Here is a 24,145-nt window from a genome sequence, read left to right as displayed (position 1 = left end):
ATACTAAAAATGTATTCATCTCAATTTGTCCCCACTCCCACTCCCTGCCCCAAAAACGGAATAGTTAGAAGCAAAACGTCTTAATTAGCAAAGGCATTTGCAAAGTTAGAAGCAAAGGCATTTGTATCCCGTCTTAATTAAAATTAAATGAACTATTTGGTCCTAAGGAAAGGATACTCTTACACAAATGGGATTGTTAATGGATTTCTCTGCATTATTTTTTGTGTTTTGTACAAATAGGTTTTTGGTACATTTTTTGTTCTATGGTGTGTGTGTGTCTATATATACACACACACACACACACACACACACACACACACACACACACACACACACACACACACACACACACACACACACACTTTTTAGGTATAAAATAATGTTTGTGGTTTATTGTCATGGCATCTAGTTTCATCTCAGGTTACATCTGGACCCCGCAGACAAGGATGTGGAAGCCAAACAGGAATTTTGGCCAAAGCAGACGAACCCAGCTCCCATTAGTATCCATGACATGGCAACCACATTCCTGGAGCATAAGAGGTGGATGACTTGGCAATGCCTCGAAGACTATGCTCCAAAGGACTGCTATATAAGATGCTTGTTGACTGGATCCACGATGATTAAATGTATGATGCTGCCGATTCATCAACAAATGAGAAACTTCATACCAGCACTTATCCAGTTTGGTTAAAACTCAGAAATTTATTTTCACCAAATTGGGATCCACCTATCGGCAAACCTCAGTGTATTAAAATGTTTTATCTTCCAATTACAAATTAATAGATAATTAATCACTTCTGATTAGTCTCGCCCGTTCCGAAAGGGACTGGAAAGGCTGTTGTACCATGGTCTGCGTGTCAGTGATTGACTGTGTGAGTCCGCACGCAGATATACTTTTAATATAGCATTTGTGGCCACAGTGAATTGTGGTTCAAGATAACACTCGCGTCGGACCACGGGCTCGACTAGTTCAGCCTTAGTCACATTTCGACAGTTTTCTCATTTGACCATAACATTTTTGCTACTTTAGGCATTCAAGGTTATTTTATTCCTTGAATGTATATTATGTCCAAGGTAACAATGCCCATTCACGAGAGTATGTCTCCCCACGTCGATCTATATTAATGTATACATTGGTCATTCTAAAATGTTAAAAAATTATTTACATGCAGGCAGCTTTGCTCAGAAATGAAATAAGATTAGGTCCTACTGCATATATTTCCCATTTAAAATACTTGTGCAAATTGAATGTATTCTAAATTGTAAAATGGTCTGCCTCCATAGCTGAAGACCAGATGGTATTATGTTTTCGGGCTGTCCGTCCGACTGTCCGTGCATCCGTCCATAATTGGTTATTTTGTTACCACTAAGTTGTGAACCACTGAAGGGATTGCAACTAAACTTGGCACAAGTATGGACTGTACTGCATAGATGAAGTAATTCGATTTTGGGTTAAAAGGGCCAAAGTAATGTACTCTTTGAAAGTAATTTTGTAGACCATAACTCTAGTTAGAAGAATCTGATGTGTGTCTCTCTCTCTCTCTCTCTCTCTCTCTCTCTCTCTCTCTCTCTCTCTCTCTCTCTCTCTCTCACTCTCTCACTCTCTCACTCTCTCACTCTCTCACTCTCTCACTCTCTCACTCTCTCACTCGCATGTCCATCGAGGCATTCATTTCGAAATCTATTCTCCAGTTTTTTTTATCTGAAATGGGGTCACATGCTGTGGCTTGTTGCATGAAAGGGTTCGCAGAGGAAGAAAAAGATTGAGAACCACAGTCCTAAAGGATTGTCTTGTGATCTCCCCTGACCTTCATCCATTCCTGAAACATTAGTATTCGGTCTATTTCAGTATGGTGATGAAAGAAAAAGTACAACAAAGACCAAACATTCTGATGAGGTGTGGAAATAACGCAAGGAAAGGGATAGAGTAAGGGAGAGAAGGTCCGATGAACTGAAACACCAGAACATGCTCAGCGACACCTGTTACAACATGGGCAAAATATGTCGGAGGTACACACTGCTGAGACCCCCCCTGCACAAACTTGGGTAGGTCGGGCAAAAAACAAGAAACCTTATGATGAAGCTATGTGCTACTGAAACTCCTGCACAAACCAGGAGATGTCATGGAAAACACGGGCAACATATCGTAGCGGTACGTTTGATATCAATTGTTCGTTCTCAGATCTACTGGAATCTGTGTAATTTCACTAAAATCCCTGGCAGTGTAAAAACAAATATTGCACTAGCTCATATAATCTTAATAACATATTGGTTCTGAAACAAACGTGTAATTCGCATTTGAAACACAAATTGCATGTTGGTGTAATATGTATTTTTAATTTCCTGGCTGCCACACACTAACCTTTACAGACAGGTCAAAGTGTGGCAGGCATTTCCTGTTGGTCAGGATGCATGCAGCAATAGCTGGTGGGGAACTTGCTTCCTTGGAACCACTTCAGTAATGGGGTCTGATCTCGATATATATTACATATACATATACATATATATATATACATACGTACATGTCAAAATATTTGTAGCTCAGGATTCATATTGTAAATTATAGCACACTGAGCAGTAAAATAATTACAAATTAATATTAATAAGGGGTCTGACTTCCAAAATTACCGTTTTCTTGGTGTAGTTACAGTGAACGTGAAATCACAAATACATTTTGTTACATTATTTAGTCGCCCTTGTTTTTTTGTTTTTTAGCCTAATTTTAGCCCCTCCCCTGCAGTGTGTGTGTGTGCGTGCATGCGTGCGTGCGTGCGTCCGTCCGTGTCCGGGGCGTACCTTTTTACCATTTGAGTTTTGTCATTACATTTTCAACAAAGCTTTATTATGAGAATATGTAAAAGGCAAATTATAATTTTGGTCAAAAGGTCAAAGGTCAGTATCACGTAAAAATTGTCAATTTTCATCTGATCGACCTGAAATTTTCAGAATTTGCATATTGGGTCACATAATTGGTTCACCAATCGAAAGCGAGAAACTGATTATTTTTAGATCAAAAGATGAAAGTTCAAGGCCGTATAAAATCATCAATTTTCATTTTGTATTTCTTTTTAAAAACTTTTCATTATTTTTAGCAGGCGGAAGAAGAAGAGGACAACATCTGAATACAAACGGATGCAGACTGGCTTTGCATTTTCAGAGGCTTTCTACTTTAACATGTTTACCAGCTACTACCCATATTACTGTGTTAGCATAACAACAAGTTCTTAAATAAACAAGACCGCAAGTCTAACATCAGCGTAGCTGGGCTTGTAAAATATTATAAACCACAAACATATGATTAGCTTTTTAAACAGTCGTTAATGCTGTTTATGACATTAAACAAAGTAATTTGGAGGAATCCCGACATCCGTTTGGTAAGTTTTACTTACAGAACTGAGCGAAGATCTACTGTAATCCATGTACCCCGCAAGGGTTTGGTAAATAACATGACCCTTCCTGCTGCAAAAGTGGCATTTTTCATAGCGGCCTTTTGAAAACCACCAATGAAGGTTTTGTTTTGAAAACCACCAATGAAGGTTTTGTTTTGAAAACCACCAATGAAGGTTTTGTTTGGAAAACCACCAATGAAGGTTTTGTTTGGAAAACCACCAATGAAACCCAATTTTCCTGCTGTTTAACACAAACTGAGAGGGAGGAAGCCTGGATTGTGCTAATTTACCAAGCAGCTAGCTAGCGCTTGTCAAGCCAGCCTTTCTTTAATGGTTTTGAATGGAGTGCTGGCTCGAATGCTTAAACCACTTGGCGATATCTCCACAAGAAACTTGGTAAATGAACACTCACCCAATGTTCTTGAGACCCGACCATAGAGAGACTGTAATCTATATACCCCAAAGAGGAATGACCCTTCCTGCCACTCCCGTAGTGAGCGGGTGTACTTGTAAATTAAAATGTCAGTTGGTGGAGTCATCCGTCGTAATGACATCATAGACGTAATGACATAGCCGTAGCATGACAGCCGAACACAAAACTGCCACTACTTTCATATATAGAAGATGATATATTTTAACCTCCAGTAACTTTGCAGTTACTACAAAGGGATTAATATTACGATTAGATTTACTATAATATTAACGTTATGTTATCATTATTACGAAAATGATATTACTGTCAAAAAAACCGAGGCAAATTCCATACTTCCGCGGTTATTAGCACCGTACACCGCTTATCATTGATTCATGAACCATACACCGCTTCAATCTAGAAACTTTGCAATAACGACAAAGGGATTGCAGTGTTGCGATTATAATTCCTATATTATTAGTATTAACGCTATTATTATTATTATTATTATGAAAGCAATACTACTGTACTAAGAAACCTGGGCTAATTTGTCCGAAGTAACCTGAAGATGAGGCATGAAGCCTAAGGCCTATACGTACTGTGTCGTTGGAAGATCCGTAACGTCTATGCTTTTGATATTTGATGATCATTTTTACAATCGGTTTGTTTATGTTTCACACTGAATGAAAAACGTAAAGGTAGAGCATGGCGATTGTGATACATGACAGGTTCGACGATATGTTAGGCCTGAACGACATTGGAATCAAAATTCCTGAGTGTGGAGTCAGCCGTTGTACACCGTAATGACATCAGACATAATCACATCACCCTGTCATGTGACCAGATCCTCAGATCTGATTGGTATACGTTTTAGGGGACATACATACATACATACATACATACATACATACATACATACGGACAGACAAACTGTTCTAGACTGCTTTGTCCAATGGGCTACGCTGTAAAAAAGAAATCGAGTACTTTATGAAGCATGACTCCCAGGTGATACACATACATAAACATTGTCTTAATATAAATACTATTCTTACCTTAATGACTAAAGTAGGTACAATAGTTTTTCCCTTCGGTTAGCGTAAACGTCCACAATGTCCTCTGGAATCAGCTTCACATTTAAATCGCCTTCTAATTCTATGTGAAGAAGTCGGTGAATAAAATCTTTCTTCACCCATGGTTGAGCACAAACAGTTTCTCATTTGTCTCATTGCAGAAAAGCTTTGGTCCGAAGTGGGTTCATTTGTGAAAATCCTTCATTTTTGAAAAATCACAAATGTCAAAGTTGTTAATCTGATTTGAAAAAGGACGCAGCCAATCACGTCTCTATGCAAATACCGCGATATCTGCCGTGGCCGGGGGAAGAAATCCACACACTTGGGTTCCGTTTCGCTTTGTCACTCACGTTTAAATACGGGATGTTTTTATCTTCATTGTAAACTACTGAAAAAAATTAAGGTGGGGACAAAACTCCGCTGGTGCTTGGGATCCTGAGTTCGTCCTGAGTTTGAATCCCGGTCAGCTGTTGAATTAACACCAGGTGTGGTTGACTGAGCATGTCATCCTTCCGAGGTCAGCAAAATGAGTACCAACTCACTGGGTCCTCCCTCAAGGAGGGTGGTGGCAGGATTTGCACTCCAGACGCCGTAAAACACCTCATTCTGTAACACACACAGTGGTGTGTGTCAGGATGGTGCTGAGGTCACTTTGATAGTGTTGACCAACTGACCAACATATAGAATAAACCATATGGTGTCTCAATGCAATGTCTTCACTTCCATGGTGACAGACAGCTTAGAGACTTGGAGTACTTCAAAATAATTTAATACTTATTTCAGAAGACGGCAACTGCCTATGAGAGGGTGATCTGTAGTAAGAGATGGAAATGTTTGTTGTATCTTCGGAGGGTTTATTGTACTTGTAGGTTGCAGGATGGTGCAGTTGTAGGTTGAGCTCTCTGTCGCCGGTTTTGATTCCTCCCAAAGAATTAAACATTTAGATGCAACCTGCCATTTTGCAGTGTCAGTGAGGATCAATGCATTGTGGAGTGTAGTCCCCTTTGTAGGAGATGTTAATTCAGCAGATCCATTTTTAATGTGAGCATTTAATCCCTTGATAACTTGTGTAAAAGCAGGACTTTGGCCAGTAACCCAAGTATATGATTGACTCATTGAGACGTTTACTTGTTTAAATATCTGGTGTGGCAGGAACATTAGGCCTTCATAAATGGTAACCTACAATGTGAAATACTGCCGCATCACACACTTTTGTTAATTATTTGGGTTGTCCAGTAGGTCCAGTGTTTCCCGGCATGAGGTATTTCAGTTGCAAGAAAAGTTGCTTTAATTGTATTACCGGTACCTCAAAACCTGGCCTGCAGCAGGGCACAAGTATCACAAGTTCCTCAGATATATAAATGTATACCTCGATTGCTATTGTGGATCCTTATCGTGATAGAGACACTCCTGGCAGTACACAACTTTCAAAATGACGTATGAATGTTGAACGAAATGATGTATGAATGCTAACGAGGCCTTTTGAACATGAGCTGTGTGTGCGTATTCAGTGACTCGCTTCTGCTCGTGCAGGCACTTTTAACTGCTGCCCTTGCTAGGGTGAAATGTGCAAGTGAAAGTCTTTTTTAACATAACTTTCAGCATTTACATGAAAGAGTGGACATTTATAAAATGGTTATACATAATTGTTGTGTTCCTGGATGCCAATCAGACTGGCGGATATATAGGAAATATGAGAAATGTCTATGGATGAGACTGAGAGGTGTTGACTTCCTATAATTTCCTGTTAATACAAGTGAGCGGTCGCAGTAGATATATATGATGATGATGACCATTCATTTTTGCACCGTGACGATGCATATGGCTGCCGAAGCAGTTTGCTTGACTATTGGGTGCAATCCTGGATGGGTTGCCACTCCGACGCAGGATACGCGAATGGCTCATTCATACCAGCAAACTGGTACTCAATTTGCCGACCTCGGAAGGATGACAGGCTGAGTCAACACACCTGGCGTTAATTCAATGATCAACCGGGATTCAAACTCACGATCCTAGGATTCCAAGCCCGCACCCTAACCGCTAAGCCAACACCAGGCTCAGTAGATATACACACACAAGTGTGTGTGTGTGTGTGTGTGTGTGTGTGTGTGTGTGTGTGTGTGTGTGTGTGTATATACATATATATATATATGTGTGTATGTATATATATATATATGTGTGTATGTATGTGTGTGTGTGTATGTATATATGTATATATATACATACAGAGTGGTCCAGAAACCCTGGGCACATTTTGAAGAACGATACCTGCAACAAACAACTATTGTTCTTCGGTGCAAAGCAAAACATGATTACTCGTAAATGGATGTAACCGCTTCAACACGCACAGGCATCACGTGATACGCAACAGAGTAAGGTGCATCACGTGATATGGATTGGGGTGAGTTTCGCTCATTGTGCTGCACGCGTTTGTCTTTGCATTCATTCAGTTCATTGTGAATTAGACGCCCTCATGTGACGGAGGATATCGTGAGACAGAAAATTCGCACTGTACGCTTGTATTCTGTATCTGGAAATTCGGATGATGTTCACAGACAACTTGTCAAATAATGTGGCACCGACGCAATTGACAGAAGAACCATCGGCAGAATAAACAAGCAGTTTGATGAAACCGACAGCATTCTTCCAAAACAGTCACCAGGTAGGCCTCATACTGTTCGAACTGAGGAAAGCAGAGCGGTCATTCAACAACAACTCGACAGTAACACACCATTATCAACTCGTCGTTTATCAAACGTCACCAACATAAGCCGGTCATCGATTCGAAAAATACTGAAAGACCTTAATGCAAGCCCATTACTTAATGCGAAACCTAATTAATTCACCAACTATCTGAGGATGATTTTGACAGGCGCGTTGAGGCATGTGAGACATTGCTTGGGTTAATGGATATGGACAACAATTTGCAGAACAGGATCTTGTGGTCAGATGAATCCAAGGTTACTTTCTTTATCTGGTCTGTGAATCGTCATAATAGCGTGATACGGGGCAGTAGACAACCCATGATTTACTGTTGAGCACAACATCCAGTATCAAGCTAGTGTGTCCGTCTGGGCAGGAATTTCTTCTGGAGGCATTGTTGGACCATTGCTGGAGGCATTGTTTTAACACAAAAGCCTTAAAAGCACTGAAAATACATCCTGGCGAGGGTTTGCAATCTCTGATTGCTCTTTCTTGTTATTATTATATATTGTAATTCCTTATACTGCATGTACTGATGTACATAGGCCGACAGTATAACCGAGTGGTACGCACACTCACCTCTAAGATGTCCAGCCTGGGTTTGAATCTCGGCCCAGCTCAAAACTGCCATTCCAGTATTCCGCAGGGCAGGGTGATTCATCAATGTGTGCACCCTCCATAGGGAGGTCGTTAAGCCGGAGGACCCGTCTGCCAGCACTGCCATTTGGTGGACGTTAAAAATCCCACGTTGTCTTTCGCGAAGAGTAGGTGCGCTATCGCAGGCAATCTGAACAAGTTACTAATTCCTGGTCTGGGTGACTACTGGAAAGGAAATGGCAAAACACCCAGCACAACCTTTTCCAAGAGCTTGCTACGGCACCACCGATGCACTGTCAAGAGTATCATGGCAAATGGATGATGATATTTGTATAACTTTAGACATTGGCACTTTAATGCATATAAGGTAGTACAAAATCGCATACAACTCTATCAGGAAATAACACAATATTGCCAAACGTCAAACTTAAAACACACATGCATCTGCACTCACTGCTTTGTTTTTTTTCTTCATACCCCTCTTGTGCCCCCTTCTTGAAGGTAAGTAATACCTGGGATCTCCCATCTCCTTGGTGCTAATTTTAGACCCTCTTGTGTGCAAAACATGATGTTTTTATAGATCGAATGTCGTGTGTCCATCTGCATACATGTGTCAGAATGCTTTCTATTTCTTTTATGCCACGTTTCCGCTGCGTTCTGGGAATTTTATTGTGGTCATAAACGCATTTTATTCCCATCTCTGCACAGGCCCACATTTTTTTCTTTTTTACATGGTTTGTACATGATTGAATCGATAATCGACTTAGGCACGTCGTTCGACAAAAGCTAATATTTCTAGGAACGCAAAAAAAAGGTTTGATTTCCCTTTCTATTAGATCTTCACCACCAATCCTATCGTTTTGTCCTAATCTGAAACAACTTTGGCCCTGATGTGCAGTTCTAGTAAAAGGTACTCAGACCAAGCCCATGAAAACTGTATAATATACTTTATTGTTTTTTTTTATTGTTTTTTTTTGGCTGGCTTGGTGGATAATTTGCCACAAGTGGACCAGGTTTGGTAGATGCATCAGCTATTTTACTGCAACTGCTTTACTTGTACGTATACATTGAGCCTGATGGCTTTAAGCATGCTTATTGAAAGGTGCTTGGTCGATCGTGGCTTGAAAAAGGAGGTGGATGACTTATTTTACAAGCATATCATAAGTATAGATTCTCTTTTGGATGGTATTTTGATGTTATCAATGAATGATGGCTAAAAAGTAATTTTCGCCTCATAGACTTTAAACGTTACAAATCAATATAATTGGTTTAAAGGTTGAGTCCGAGATCAATTTAGCCCCCTGTGAGGGCAGGGAAACCTGTGTTTAAAAAAGAAGGTGGGCGATGATTCCGCTTGTGGCCAAAACTGATAAAATGAATAAACAAACTAAAATCTGAGCTGGGGAACTCGTGGTATTTTTTCTTTTAGAGACTGTTTGAAACTTCTGAGAATATGTAGGCTGAATTATACTTTCATTTCTCTCTCTTTGCCAATGAGGTATCACTGATATCATGTAAGGTTGTTTTTATCTTTATTCCATTTGAGGGCAACTGATTAAAATGAAACCACAGTCATTTTAATATAAATTTTAGGTTTTAATATAAATCGAAGGTCCGTGGAAGAGCTGTCACACTCAAATCGCACACATGCACACACCAGGTAACACAAAACTTGGCTCTTAACATGAGACAAACTTGAGTGGTTGACCTGAGGGAAGTAACTTTCTGAAAATGCCATGTAGTAGTGTCGCTTTCATCTCCGCAATCAGTGGGCACGTTTAATTTTTTTATTTTTTATTTTAAAGAAGACTTCCCCCACTCCCACCTCGCCAACCCAGGATGCTAACTCATGGGATTTGTCCATGCTCTATCCTTTAAATGCTGAGTGTTAAGCAAGGGAGCAACACGTACCATTTTTGAATGTCTGGTATGACCCGGACCAGATTCGAACCACTGACCTCCCATACTCAGCCGATGTTCTAACCCTTACACCACCGAGTTTGGTAAGGAGTGTATTAATGTCATGTAATGTAGGAGGAAATCCAAAAAAACAGCTCTTCCTGTTGCCTTGCAGTGTATTTATCATTTTTCAACTTCAAATTAAGCTCAAGAGAAAATATTTTTTTATGAACTAGACAAAGACGAATGGTTATGAAGAGTGACGCATGAAGATTTTCTTTCTAAGGTTGAGTGTCATCTGAATGGGTGCGAAGAGTAGTGACGTGCTTATTTATTTATTTTCGGGGTAAGAGCAATTACTCACATTTTCTTGATCGAGAAAGACTGCACAAAGTCTTGGCACGGAAAAGGAATGTTGTGAAACTAAGGTAGTTTGCACAAACTAGCGAGCTGAAGAAAGACTGGTTACTTATCAGAGCAGGTAATGGTGCACAGATTTGTTTGTTGTTTTGCCTAATAAGGGTCATGGGGGAGTGGGAAGGGTGTGGCAGTTAGAGGACCTCGAGAAAGTTTAAAAATTGGAGCTTTGAAGTAAATGTACTCCAATGGTAGCAGATGCTGCGAGGCCCCAGGAGAAGCTCGTCTCGAAGCCACAGGAGAAGTACAGACTCCTCCATGAGCCTTCAATCACTGTTTTTTTTATTTTTGTTTTTTTTTAAAGAATGATAACCTGTGGCATTTTCTCAGAATGTGTATGTCTGCATGATGTTGACAGATGTTGTTTGACGAGAAAACATTAAGGGATATTATCCACTGGGATCAGCGGAGGCATCAGCGGAGATTCAAAGTAGCAGGTATGAGACACCTTATTGTGGTTCAAACAAACTGGGGCTGGAGGATGGCCTAGAGGTACGCACACTCACCCCAAAGCTGTGTAGCCTGGTTTCGAATCTCGACCCAGCTATAAACTGTCATCCCAGTGTTTCACAGGCAGGGTGATTCATCAATGTGTCAATATTCAATAAACCCCATTAGGTGGTGGACGTTAAAGATCCCACTGTGTCGTTTGCGAAGAGTAGGTGAGCATTTATTCCTGTCTTAAATAATTAGTTGAACGTTAGGCCTGGCCAGCCATTTTGTGAAAGACTTGGTATAATTGAAAGACTCCCCCCAAGCAACCCCACAGGAACATGAGAATAATTGTGGCCATTAAAGAATAAGAAGTGTTTCAAATCAACTGAGCTTCTTGACAAGGCAGATTGGTAAATGCAATAGCTTGCTCAAAAAGGAAATGTATACTTTTGCGAGGCCACGTACTGGCCTGCAGGCCCATTTTAGTAAATATGCTTTGCTTACACCATGGTATCGAATCTTTCATTTATTTTTTGGGCCTGGTGGACATAAGACTTGCACACCAGAGCTTGTTGGTTCAAATGTGACTGAAGGCGGCAGTGCAGTTTTAAGGATCTGGATTCTAACTTTCTGTAATTCCAACTGGTCCCAGGAGAGAATGACAATATTGCTATCGGATAGTCGATTACAAATCCAGCTGACTCACGAAGTAGATTATAAGAGCTAATTTGCATAGATCAACAAATTGGAGATTAATAATTTGCTTCTAGGAGTGCCAGTTCACATTCAGTTTTGGGGTCTTACGTGCCTCATAACAACTTGGGATGACCAATAAAACGTGGGTGGCTGCCAGTGACGAATCGATTCGATTTTGGTGAAGATCCAGATACAATAATTTTTTAAGTGATTCTTCATTGAAAGATGTGGCCAACAATGACATATCGTGTGATATTTCAAAAAGGCTACTTAACCGTCTACATGTCCCTGCTTGAATTCTTCGAAACACTAGAATTCACCGCACAGCCAGCTCTATCATCTCTGTAGTATAAGCATGCTAAGTTCAAGTTGTATATCTATATCAACCAGGCATGCAAACAGATTAGGAGGCCCCGATGCAATGTTTGCTACCTGAACTGGCCTACTTTCTCAAGTCTAGATATTAACTTGACAATGATTTTTTTTTTTTTGCAAAATTCTCTCTTGTTTGAAATATCCTTATTATGGAATGTGTATCAATGTTGTAAAATGCTGATTTTTTTTTTCTTCTTCAAGAAAGGCCACATTTTTTGAATTTTACCCTGACCAGAGAAAGCTTGCCATTTCTATACTTGAAATGGCATTATAATTTCTCTTAATGGGGAAGTGTACATTTCATTTGTCATATAATATCCAGCACTGTGCTGACTTCATGGGCTGGCAGGAAGGCTAGACTATGTTCACGCACCTCCGATCTGTCGAGCCTGCGTTAGAACCTCAAAGCCAGCTACAAACTACCACCCTGGTGTTTTGCTGGGCGACGCATGGCACCATCCATCAGAGGGGCATTGAGCCGGAGGACTCGTCCGCCGTTGATTGCATCGGTCGTTGATGGACATTAAACATTCCACGGTATTTTTTTGTAAAGAGCAGGCGAGTTGTCGCAAATTCCTGCCCAAATCGCCTTCAGTCCAACACCAGGCCTGGGCAGCAGGCGTTGACAGACCCCACAAAAGCTCCTAGCCGACCCCACAAGATGGTGATAATTCTTGGGTTAATAGTAGTAGTCCCTCAATCAATTGGCATTGCAACCTGTCAAACATTATCCTATGTCCAAAGGTTTTAAATTTCAATTTCTGTTTACTTGTACCAACTAGATGGTATTCATAGAATACTTACCCTGCGCAGTCAACTTGGTGTGAGCCAACTCTTCTATTTTTGAACGTTTCTTTTTTTATTATTATTCAATATGGCTGCCAGACCACGTGCGCGATGACATCATAAATTTATATTCTCTAAATAATTGTTGCATAGATCACGCCCAATAAATTTCAAACTGATCAGACTAAGCGTTGTCCCTGTCGAATTATGACGTCATAATTATGGCACCAATGACGTTATGGTTAACAACACCTATTCCCCATTTGGAGTTATTTACAATGAGCCACGTTTCAATTTTTTGAGATGCTGACATGGCACACACTTTACTTTAGTGAAATGCAGACACAAATGTTATATTTTCGTCAAAAATCGTCGGAATTTCGCCAAATCTGTTCTGGTCATGTGTTAATATACCTCAGCAATTGACAAATCTGAAATCAGAATTTTATTTGAGGTCAAAATGACCCCGTGAGTTCGCTCCCTACTTTGCCTGCTCGTCATGTGCGGTGTGATAATTAATTCCATGCCCACCGCAGAAGACTCTTCTTCTTCACGCAATAACAACTTCTAGCTTCCAGACCGTACATCGAATCATCTTGAAATTTTGCAAACTTGTTACACTTCATTACCTCTCCTATAATATAAAGTTTCACGACGATCAATGAAGTGGTGCAAGAGTTATACGAATTTTTAAAAAATATTTACGTTTAATTATTTATATCTGCCAAACCACGTCACCTATCGCAAATTCCAAAAGGTCATTTTGGTAGATTGATATGCTGAACACATCTGTGAAGTTTCTCCTCGATAGGATCAAAAATGAGGAAGGAGCTAGGTTTTAAAAGTTTATGCTTAAAAACGTCATAACTCCGAAACCATGTGATGCATGATGTCATGCTTGTTGACTTTTTTGTTCGTCATGGGTATGCGATTCTGCCTGCAAAGTTTGGCCTCGATCTGTTCAGTCGTTTTGGAGAAAATTGGATTTTAGTGGTTTTTCAGGCTTTTCACTCAAAACAATATGGCGGCCGAACCACGTGACCTACGACGTCATTATAATTTTATTTCTGCATCAATTTATACCGAAAATATGCTCAAGAAATTTCATCCTGATTGGATAAAGGTTTTTACTTGTCGAATGATGACGTCATAACGGCGGCACCTATGATGTCATCATTCACATATGTCATTCCGCATGGAGAGTTCTTTGCAATGAGACCTGTCTCAATTATTTCTGTGCAGGGGTTTTTGAGATATAGAGGTGCAAAGTTTTTTGTTTTTTTCCAAGATGACGCCCATACCACGTGACTTGTGACATCATATTCACTAAAATATTCTACAGGGGGAGGCCCTCCTATGCTGAAAATTTCATGTCAATCGGACCAACGGTTGCCGAGAAAATGAATTTTTTAAATGCTGACACGGCACACACTTTACTTTACTGAAATGCAGACACGCACATACGTACGTAGATGAATGCTTAACCCTGCTTTTCGCTTCGCGAGCGCAGGGTATCTATGATATGACACAAGTGGCCGGTGCTGCACAGCAAAGTATGCATGGTGATCCAGATGAATGCAACATGTTGACACAGATTTTCTTATACAGTAATGCAAAGACTTGATGAACTGCATTTCTTTAGAGCACTTTATATTTAGCTTTTTATTTTCTTGTTCCTGAACTTTGTGGTGAATTATTTGCATTTTGTGTATTTATGATGAAATTGGTGGAGTAATTGTACACGTAGACTGAAACTTAGTGAGTGACGAGTTTGTGTATCTGATACGCTACATTGCTGTAATTCTCGGTACGATGGATTTCAGGAAGCTAGTTGGTTCGTGGGAAATGAGTTGTGCTTCTTGCAAGGCTGGTCTTGCCCACATGATGGTGCATTTTTTCTGTCATGTCTGCTAGTTGTGCAAATAAATACGCTTTTATTTTGGATACACAGTAAAAAAATATTCTTTAGACATTAAACAAAACCCAATAAACAACTGGATGAACAAATTCCGTTGACGGTATTGTGTAGTGTGTCAGGCTCATAGACTATCTTGACTTTTTATATTACGAGCCGTTTACCCACCCTATGGGTGTGTGTAGAAATGTTGGTGGTGTTCTCCTCCTCTGTCCTTTTATAAGGGGTGAGATCTGATGGCACCAAGCTTCTGCCCTGCCTTGACCACAATTCTCCTCCACTCTCCGATGTCGTCAGCCAATCTCTCTCCACCCACCTTACTGATATCCCTCTTCACACAATCCTCCCATCTGAACCGCAGTCTACCTCTTTTCCTCTTACCTGATTCCCTCAACCTATTCACTCTTTTTGCCATTCTCGGTTCTTCCATCCACACCAAATGTCCAGCCCATCTCAGCCAGGATTTGACCAATCTCTCCATCAAGCTCATCTGCACACCAAAGTTCAACTTCAATTGATTAAAGGAAGAATTAACAATTATTTCATGAAAAAATAATTAAGTAATGCGTACAACCATGACACAGGTATCCATTAGCCACATACTTCAGAGACACAAGTCCACTTACCATGTTCATTGCAGTGCATACAAAACAAAGATCTCAGGATGGCACAGGGTGCACAAGATCTACAAACATATCTCACTTACATGCAGAAACAAAAGTACTTCCAATAATTGCAATCCACCTAAATATCAAGGCACTTAACTCATCGTCTCTGCAGCTCAACATCGCTCTCATCCATGTCACTCTATGACAACCCATCTTCCACCCCAATGACATATGAAATGTACAATCGCTCACCATTACTCTCGTATCCTTGATATTGTTACGGATCTGGGGGACGGCACTCCCATTAGCAATGGGGGGGGGGGGGGGGTCAATCCCCTTGTCCTGTTAAGCTGGCCGTCCGACCGGTCCTGGGGGTATGACGTCACTTCCGGTCGATGGTAAGTAGGGTTGTAAGCCCAATTTGTCTTAATACCTAAGTACTACCACTGGCCGTAAGCGAGGAAATACTCCCACCCAGGCCGCAGCGTGATTGGATTGCGCCGAGCAAAGCGAGCTGCGACTCGGGCCGTTATCAAGAGACTAAACCCGATTATAAAGTGTTGGCCAAATCGTGCCACAGGTACTCAATCGAAAGAAAGGACTAAAGTGATCGGGGGAGAATGAAACCAAAGAATAAGAAGGAACAGGTGTAATTTATTAATTATGTACAAAACCAAAGAAGAATATGAAATGAAAGTAATATATAGAAGAAGAAGGAGAAGAAGACACAGGGCAGCCTTAAGCAGTCTTATGTTACCAACGCCCAGGACAGACAAACAGACTTACACGAAAGGGGAATAGCAGGCAGGAATGACTGGATGAAGGAGAAGGGTCCGTGTGGGACAGCAGGGCTGGAAGATTCGGGGGAAGGCACAGCAAGGAGGTCCGCTCCAGGTCCACGCTCCGGGCTGGAAGCGAACAGCCAGCGGCAGCTTCACGTATTTGGTTTCACACACGGTCGGACAATGTCAATTGACTACTGTATTGTTGTCGCCGTCACGGACCCACTCTGCTGCCTCACGATCCAGCGGTATCCTCGCCTGGTACCTCCCTCATCTGCTGGATCACGTCTCTCTCTTGAAGCAGTCCATTGCAGCCGCTTTTATTGCTTGTGTTGGAATCGATGCGCGCTTCATAGAGCCACGCCCGCGATGGTACCTCGCCAGCCCTGGTTGGTCGGTAAGGGCTTGCTGACTCCACCTCCGATGATGAGTCGACTTGCCACACCTTGTTCTGGCGGCTCCGCCCCCTTCTTCCTCGGCTTTGACCGCATGGCTAATGGCGGTTTGGGGCCAACAACCACATCAAGGCAAGGAGCAGCGAACGCTGCTGGCAAACGAAGTACTGGGGCCTATCTTATTTGATTAATGCAACGCAGATTCAACTATTGGGAACAGATCCTTAACTGAAACACACAATAATGAAATAACTACGGAGAGGTCCAATGGTTCGCTATGTGTTGTACATGGACTAACTAGGGTGTGATCTTTAACAAGCCAATTGATGGGGATATTTACAGGGGAACGTTTATAAGGGAAACATTTACTAAAATTTACGAGTGAAGGTTCTAAAAACCGTAACAATATTATAGCTCCTCCAATACCCCCATAAAACACCTTCTTGTGCCATCACATTCACAACTATCATTACAGAATATAGAACGTTGCTCATCCCCCAATAACATCCTCAGACACAAACACCCCCACCCCAACCAAATTCACTCTTCTGAAGCTACACGTAGTCGTGAAAGGAGAGTCCATATGGCTTGAGTCCAGTGTGGATACCACGCATCCTTTGTGCATTGTGCATGAGGCAATATAAGGGTATGTGACCTTTGTTCAATAAACTTGCAGACAGTATTTATGATACCGGTACTTATATATGTATACAACACACAACAACATGCATTTTAAGGCCATTTTCCCTGCAAGAGCGGGGGTTAGCCTTGCGGTCCCCGTGACAATCTTCTCCATTTTGCCCTATTTTCTGCATCTCCCCTTGTTTAACCCCCTTACCCGCATTTCTTCTTCGACCATCTTTAGCCAAGTCTTTCTCGGTCTTCCCCATCCTCTACTTCCTTCTACATTCATTTCCATCACACTTCTCAACCAGTCACTTTCATCCTTCCTCAACACATGACCAAACCATCTCAAACTGTTCCTCTTCACAGCATCAATCACAGGCTATATTCCCATCATCTTTCGCAATTCATCATTTGTCTTCCTCTCTCTCAACGATACACCACACTTCCACCGAACCATTCGCATTTCCACCCTTTCCAGCCTTCGTTGCTCCTCTACATTCATTACCCATGTCTCGCTCCCATAAATCATAACACTTCTCATACATGCAGCATACACCTTTCCCTTCAGCTTCAACGACACTCCCCTCCTCGTCAGCACGCCACTCAGTTCTCGAAACTTCTTCCATGCACATCTCACTCAAGCAACCGTTGCCGAGTCTGATCCACCTTCTCCATTCAGCAAGTCTCCGAGGTAACAAAATGTTTTCATACCTTCCAGCTTCACGCCGTCTCCAAGATCCAACTCAACATTTCCTCCATCTGCAGCTCCCTCTATGCACACCTTACACTTGAATGTAGCTGCCACACTGGTTAATGACCCTCTCAAACCACTACATTTTTGATGAACCCACTCAGCGCACATTGTGCATTGAATGGAATTCACTCCGACACCCTTCCTGCACACAGCACACGGCCACTTCCCAGTTTTTTCCACCTCACCACATGCTTTACCACTTGCCATCACCTTCGTTTTTCTGATATTTACCTTCAGACCTTTTGTCTCCATACATTCCTTCCACTTGTTCATCTTCTCCTTCAGTCCATCCATACTTTCTGCAATCAATACCAGATCATCTGCATACAACAACTCCCACGGTAAACCCTCCTTTATGTTCCGAGCCAGCACCTCCATCACAGCTACAAATAGTAGTGGACTTAGTACTGACCCCTGATGCACTCCCACCTTCACCTCAAACTCACCACTGTTCCCGTCCTTCGTCCTTACAGCTGTGTGCGCTCTTTTGGACATTGCTATCACTACTCTGATCAACCATTCCTCCACTCCTAACTTCCTCAATGCCCATGTCACTACTTCACGTGGAACCCTATCGAATGCTTTCTCCAGATCAACAAACCCAAGAAACAACTTCTTCCTCTTCTCCATGTACTTCTCCTGCAACTGCCTCACAATAAAAAGCACGTCTGTCGTTCCTCTTCCTGGCATAAATCCAAACTGCATTTCGTCAATCTTCACTTTCTTCCTTATCCTCCTCTCCAACACCCTTTCCAATACCTTCATTCCATGCTCCAATAACTTTATCGCTCGATACGAGCCACAGTCCAGAGGGTCACCTTTCCCCTTGTATAGAGGGACGAGGGTACTCGGTTCCCAAGCCATTGGAATGCGGCCTTCTTTCACCACCAAATTGCAGATCTCTGTCATTGTCTTCACACCCCAATTTCCTGCTGCCTTCAACATATCTCCCACAACTCCCGTCGGCCCTCCCGCTTTTCTACTCTTCATTGCTTCTATAGCTTCCTCAACTTCTTTCTCGGTTATCCTCTCTGTCGGTCCTAAAACAGGGTTACTCTCTATGTTGCCATCCCATTGATTCTCTGCATTCAACAGTATTTCCATATATCTCTTCCATCTTCCTTTAATTCCATCTGGGTCCACAACGATTTGTCCCACTTCATCCTTCAAGCAACTCACCCACATCACATCACACCTCTCTTTTGCTATCTGCGTTGCAATCCTGAATACCGCTCTCTGACCCTCTTCCAAATCCAAGCGTTCTCCGAACATTTTCCTACATGCCGCCTGCGCCTTTGCTACCTCTTTCTTTGCAGCCTTCTTGGCTGCCTTATAATTTTCATGCTCTGCCTTTTCTGCCCCCATACCCTTTGCCTTCTGCCACTCCTTGAACATCTTCCTCTTCTCATCAATCCTCTTTCCAACTTCATCATCCCACCACCATGTTTCCGAGTGCCTCGGTGGTCCTTCTGTCCATCCACATACCTCACCAACGGCTCCCAACAGACTATCTTTCATTGACATCCAACCACTTTCAAGCTAAACCACATCATCCTCTACCATACTCAACCTCTCTTTAAATGCCTCCCTCACTGTCACCTCTTTCAACCTCCACACGTTCATTCTCGGTTGGTACTTCACCCGCCGAGCTCCCCTCGCACCTTTCACCCTTATGTCGCAGACAACCAAGTGGTGCTGTGAAACAGCCTCCTCCCCCGGGATCACCTTTGTGTCCCGGAGGTGCCCCTATCTCGCCTACGCACCATCAGGTAGTCAACGGTTGTCGTCGACCCACCTGACGTGTATGTAACAAGCTTATTATCCTCTTTCTGGAACTGAGTATTACAAATCAACAAATCAGCTCCATCAGCAAACTCCAAAATCCTTTCACCTTCTCCATTTCTCACACAATATCCGTAACCCCCATGAACTCCCTCAAAACCGTCCATACTCCTTCCCACATGGCCATTTAGGTCTCCTCCTACCACAACAACTTACTCATCTTTCACGTTTTCCATCAGCTTCTCTATTGCACACCAGAACTTGTCCTTCTCTTCATCGCTCCGACCAACCTGTGTAGCATATCCCGAGATGACGTTCACCAAGAGCTTTCCAATCATCATTTTCACCATCGTCAACCTTTCACTCACTCTAGTCACACTCACCACACTGTCTACAAACTCCTCAGAAAACAGGACACCAACACCATTCACACGCTTCTGGGCACCCTTGCCACACAAACTTGTATTTCTGTCCCTGCCTACCCTTCACCATTCTCACACCACTTCCCTTCCATATCGTCTCCTGCACATAACATATGTCCACTCTATGTTTTAGATTCTTATTTTATTCTTTTATTATTCTTATTGATTATACTTTTATATATATATATATATATATATATATGTATAAAACAAATATACATACATATATATATATATTCTAGCTTGGCTCGGGTCACGACACCTCACCCCCGTATAATTCAAAACATCTCACCCTCACATAATTCAAAACATCTCACCCTCACATAATTCAAAACACCTCCCCACCACATAATTCAAAACACCTCACCACCACGTAATTCAAAACATCTCACCCTCACATAATTCAAAACACGTCACCACCATGTAATTCATAACATCTCACCACCACATAATTCAAAACACCTCACCACCATGTAATTCAAAACACCTCACCCCCGTGTAATTCAAAACATCTCACCCTCACATAATTCAAAACATCTCACCCTCACATAATTCAAAACACCTCACCACCACGTAATTCAAAACACCTCCCCACCACGTTATTCAAAACATCTCACCACCACATAATTCAAAACACCTCACCACCAAGTAATTCAAAACACCTCACCACCATGTAATTCAAAACATCTCACCACCACGTAATTCAAAACATCTCACCCCCACATAATTCAAAACACCTCACTACCAAGTAATTCAAAACACCTCACCACCACGTAATTCAAAACACCTCAGAACCATGTAATTCAAAACATCTCACCACCACATAATTCAAAACACCTCACCACCACGTAATTCAAAACACCTCACCACCATGTAATTCAAAACACCTCAGAACCATGTAATTCAAAACACCTCAGAACCATGTAATTCAAAACATCTCACCACCACATAATTCAAAACACCTCACCACCACGTAATTCAAAACACCTCACCACCACGTAATTCAAAACACCTTACCACCACGTAATTCAAAACACCTCACCACCACGTAATTCAAAACACCTCACCACCACGTAATTCAAAACACCTCACCACCACGTAATTCAAAACACCTCACCACCACGTAATTCAAAACATCTCACCACCACATAATTCAAAACATCTCACCACCGCATAATTCAAAACACCTCACCACCACGTAATTCAAAACATCTCACCACCACGTAATTCAAAACATCTCACCACCACGTAATTCAAAACACCTCACCACCACGTAATTCAAAACATCTCACCACCACATAATTCAAAACATCTCACCACCGCATAATTCAAAACACCTCACTACCACGTAATTCAAAACATCTCACCACCACGTAATTCAAAACACCTCACCACCACGTAATTCAAAACACCTCACCACCACGTAATTCAAAACATCTCACCACCACATAATTCAAAACATCTCACCACCGCATAATTCAAAACACCTCACCACCACGTAATTCAAAACATCTCACCACCACGTAATTCAAAACATCTCACCACCACGTAATTCAAAACATGTCACCACCACGTAGTTCAAAACACCTCAGAACCATGTAATTCAAAACATCTCACCACCACGTGATTCAAAACACCTCACCACCATGTGATTCAAAACACCTCACCAACAATGTTATTAAAAACACTTCACAACCACGGAAACAAAAGTTTGAGAGAGTAGTTCAGTGACAACACAGACACTGCCCAGATATGTAAATATATAGATAAATGACTGTACCTGAGTTGCTGTTTTGTCATGGTTTATACGAATCATAATACAAACAATTATTTTGCACAAATGCATTTGTAATATACCTGATATTACATTTTATAAACAATTGAAGTTGAAGATTTAAGTTAAAAAAAAAAAAATCAAATTTTTTCAAAAAAATAAAACATTTCTTTTTCAAATATTTTCTAAAACATATACCCTTAGGACAGACCCACGGGAGAGGGAGGTGCATACCTGAAGTTTGGTACGATTTCACAAAAGTGTAAGGGAGTAGTTCAGTGACAAGCCAACACAACACAACACAATACAGACACTGCACCTTCTCCAGGTTGAACCACCATGTACAAAATTTAACTTTTTCTCAGGTCGTAGAAATACGAGATGTTAAGAAACAAATTGTCATAGTGTATTCACGGTTCAAACCGATCTCGAGTCAAGTGCTCTGATGGCAACATGAAGTGTGTTGACTCAAACTTTGTTCGTACTTGAAACAATTCTTTAAATTCGTTGCTACAAATTGTCTGTTTTGCTGTGCGCGTTGCTCGTGGTCCGAGCTTATAAGCACGCTGACGCTTTGCTCTGGAACCTTGAATGGCTTTGCAAATGGCCACCAAAATAAAGCATACCAACTTAATTTGCCAGTCTTTGGACATCGTTAAAGCTTATTATGAACTTTGCCAACTTTATTGATAGCTTAATGGATGTTTTGTCTTTAAAAGTTTACTTTATTGATCTCGATTGTTTTTTTTGGCTTCACAGTGGAGCTCCTTTCTCTTGAAATGCCCTATAAAGTCCCTTCCCGTTTACATTGGAGAGGCTTGTGCACCAGGCAACCTCAAGTTTCCTTTTTTTTTTTGTATTTAGCTTTAATCACACCTTTGGGTGATGAGACCAAACCGTGGATCATTTATTTAATTTTAACCGTTGTGAATTGCAAAATATTGACTGTGGTTAACTTAAAGAAAAATTCGCTTGGGGGGCATCAATGGACCATCAACGCAGCTGCTACTGCAGCCATTGTTTGGCTGCTTAGCCTGGAGTTGGATTATGAGTTGCTATTTGTAAAGTCGTACACAAGAAGAAGACCAATGCATGCATTGGTGAAAGTGCACTTCATTTTGGTTAAGCACAGCAAGCTGTTGTCATCAAACACATGTTTGAAGATGTTCATACTATATTTTGAATAGTAGGCCATTTTGTGCCATTCTTTGGACCAAATTGCCAATCCGTGCATCGTAATTCTCAACTGGGAGAATTGCTTGATTTGGCAGCACCTGATGTCATCATAGTATTGATGAAAACCATAATAAATCTGTTTATGTTACAAGGAGACGATTCAAATGGGAGGTGAGAGGGCAGATGGGGAATGGCAACAATTCGTTGTTTGAAGATCTCATAAATTCAAAACCCAGGACTTGAAGGTTGTCAGTAAATTATTTAAATGGGTTGTTGTGAAACGTAATTTGTTTACAGAGACTGCATGTTTGTTTGATTTGTGCATTCATGGCTACTTAATCGCAGTTTGAGAATGAGAACTGTTGTTGTACCTGCCAACGAATTACCAAAGTTCTTTGTTCTGCCAATTTACCAAGCGAGTTCTCAGAATGGAGTGGTGTCGTGTGAAGTGGAACTCTGCGAAGCAGGTCGCTCAGTTTACCTGGCGGAAGCTATAGCTGATTGTTGATGTACCAAAGTGCTCCACCCTGTGATGAGTCACTACTCTCACAAATTTTGTTTGTTTGCATCACTGATAGTTATGAAAGTGTGGGCCGAACCACAAATGTGACCACACGTTGTAAGAGCGAACGCCTCTGCTCCGATTTGTTGTTCGGAGAAGCTGGTTCATCCCCCTCGTTGGTATTCAGTGGCTCCTTGGCCGTTCTGCTTGTCCCTATAGAAAGGAATGAACCCTGTTTTGAAGAGCGGGACTGTTGTTTATCGTTTTGAAGCGAATTTGAACTGAACGTACTCATTTGTCCATTGTAACCTCGTCTCTCTGCTTTGTCTCAGCCGTTGTTAGGTTTTCGAGTACCATTGGTAAGTCATTTTAATTCTTGGACTTGCTTGCAGCTAAATTATATTAACTGATCAGGCATGACCTGAGTTGGATCTTTGTGGGAATTTGTTTATCTCTTTTCAAACAACTTTATATGGTGTGATGTTGACTTTTATTGTCTCAAGAATTGAATTATTTTTGAGTGTGGGGAAAAAAAAAAAAGTAAGTGCTTTGTCATATCTATACCAGATCATATCTATGCAGTATATACAATATACATATATGTATATGTGTGTATGTATGTATATATA

General features: G+C 41.4%; 1 protein-coding gene across 6 annotated transcripts in view; it reads left to right on the top strand.

Annotated features, from left to right (window-relative positions):
* The window catches only part of LOC137416428 (uncharacterized), a 58,903-nt gene that overhangs the window by 7,285 nt on the left and 27,473 nt on the right, over positions 1-24,145 (top strand). For 2 of the 6 annotated variants that reach the window (XM_068102013.2, XM_068102017.2), the window contains exon 2: positions 10,846-10,924. The exons of 2 other annotated variants lie outside the window; for them this stretch is intronic. The gene's annotated coding sequence lies outside the window, so the exon portion shown is untranslated. Of the gene's footprint in view, positions 1-10,845; positions 10,925-23,622; positions 23,876-24,145 lie in introns of those variants that run through there. 2 more of the 6 variants (XM_068102014.2, XM_068102016.2) reach the window with 2 other exon arrangements.

Source organism: Myxine glutinosa, chromosome 4 (assembly GCF_964187855.1).
Source record: "Myxine glutinosa chromosome 4, kmMyxGlut1.1, whole genome shotgun sequence".
Taxonomy (NCBI): domain Eukaryota; kingdom Metazoa; phylum Chordata; class Myxini; order Myxiniformes; family Myxinidae; genus Myxine; species Myxine glutinosa.
Note: the sequence above shows the minus strand (reverse complement) of the source record. Positions and strands in the feature narration are given on the sequence as shown.